The following is a 2,403-nucleotide window of genomic DNA, read 5'->3' on the forward strand; positions in this document are numbered from 1 at the left end:
GTTTTCTCTGCCAATGGTTTTGATTTCACCCCATCTCAGGTTGGGGTGATTCCTCCAGGATGAGTTGTATGTGTACCATGGAAGTCATTTTGAGAAGAATTTGAGGCATTTTGCATATATTGAACCTGTTCTTGTTGCTGCTCATATTGCTCGCTTCATTTTGACCCCATTCAATGAAGGTTGATTTGTTGTGCTCACTGAAGTAGTTGGAGGCCATCTATTCTCTTAGCCATCATTTCCATTTGTTGCTGGAGTTGTTGGTCATTAACTTTTTTTGCCAAGATGTGTCCACTCCTTCTAGTTCCAAACACCCTTCTTTTGAATAGGTGGCGTTGCCTCTGATGAGCAAAGAGTATTGGTTATTTGTCACCATGTCTACGAGATTCTGAGCTTCTTCGGCTGTATTCATTATTGTAGCGAGCCTCCTGTAGAGTAATCCAAAGATCTCTTGAGATTTTTTAGTCAACCCTTCATAAAATTTTGAAGTTTATCCCATTCACTGAACATCTCAGGTGGACATTTTTTAATTAGAGCTTTGTATCTTTTCCATGCCTCATACAATGATTCCCCATCCATTTGAGTGAAGTTGACCTCCGTTTTTTAACCTGATGATCCTCTGAGGGGATAGAACTTGGATAGGAATTTATTCACCAGATCATCCCAAGTGTTGATACTTTCTTTGGGAAATGTCTTCAGCCATTGAAATGCCTTATCCCTAAAAGAAAATGGGAAATAGTAGCTTGTAAACATCTGGAGGCACACCATTTGTCTTGACAGTTTCACAAATTCTTAGGAAGACAGATAGGTGTTGATTTAGATCCTCAAGGGGGCCTCCTCCATAGGAGCAATTGTTTGCACGAGGGTGATGAGTTGAGACTTCAATTCAAAGTTGTTTGCATGAACATTGGGCAAGTATACTGCTCCCACGTGTCTTGGATTTGGGAGAGTGTACGAAGCTAAACTCTCCTTTGAGGTGGGTTTATTGTTATGGCTACTCCTTCTGGTGGATTTGGTGGATTTGTTAAATGTTCCTCCATATTGGAATCTTCTTTGACTCCTCTTTCCAACAATGTTTTCCCTCTTTCAGCTCTTCTTATTCTTCTGAGGGTTCTTTCGTCTTGTTCACAGAAAGTGGATATACTTCTCCTTGTACCTGACATACACCAAAGCATAGAATCACACAACACCAGAAAGGCAATAACACTAATTCATTGCTGAAGTGAAATGTTAGTTGGCTTAAGCAAACTTCAAACAGTTAGTGTGTTAGTTAAAGTAAAAGAAACAGAAAATAAAAGTGCTAGATCTAGATCTTCACTTCACTTAATCATTGTTAATCTAATTCAATCCCCGGCAACGGCGCCAAAACTGATACGTAAAAATTATTTTCACGTAATTACTGGCAAGTTATACCGGGTCGTATCAAGTAATAAAACTCACTAAGAGTGAGGTCGATCCCACGGAGATTGGTAGATTAAGCAACTTTAGTTAAATGGTAGATTTAGTCAAGCAAACATGGTTTTGATTTCATGAGATTTGTGATTTTTGAACATAATTGCAAAAAAATAAATGGCAAGGAATTAAAGAACTAGAAGAGAAAAGAAATGAAGTAAAAACGAAACTTAAATCAAGAAACTTAAATGACATTAAAGATAAATTGCAAGAAAGTAAGATTGCAGAATTTTAAAGCAAGAGTAAATAGCAAGAAATATAGAATATAATGTAATGACAAGAATAATGAATTGCAAGAATGTAGAAGGGAATTGGTAATGATATTCAAAAACTAAAGAGCAAAAGAAATGAGAATTGATGATGGAGAGGGTCATTAGGGATCAGAGATGCAAATTCTTCTGAATTGATGTTGATCAATTTCTTTTCAATCATGGGTATAGATCCATGGCAACTTGTGGTAATGAGTCCCAATATCTGGTAACCAATTCTCTCAACACAACTAATTGCCACTTGTGATCTAATTGTTCATGAGAAGAATGAAGTTCAATTCCTAATCCAAGTACACAACTTCCAGATCTCAACTAAGGGAGGTTACATCTCACATACCAACAAAGTGTATTGATTAAGGAAATCATGAAAGGATGAACTCTAACTGAATTATGTGACTCCTTTCTCAAATTCACCATATAATTCATATAGATTAATCCCTCTCTCGATGGTGATTGAATCTTTGAATAACAAGAGTTTTCTCTTGGATAACCACTTGAATTAAGAAGGAAGAGAGAGTTATCATTCATTCAACAAACAGAGCTCTTTCCCCCTAATGAAAGTGGGTTTAGTGAATCATAGCTCCAATTTCAACAACAATTGCAATAGATGAAAATTAAACTAAGTGTAGAGAAGAATGAAGAAGAAGAAGAAGAAGTTCTAAAACTGAAATTCAAGTTTCAAGAA

Source organism: Arachis hypogaea, chromosome 13 (genome assembly GCF_003086295.3).
Source record: "Arachis hypogaea cultivar Tifrunner chromosome 13, arahy.Tifrunner.gnm2.J5K5, whole genome shotgun sequence".
NCBI lineage: Eukaryota > Viridiplantae > Streptophyta > Magnoliopsida > Fabales > Fabaceae > Arachis > Arachis hypogaea.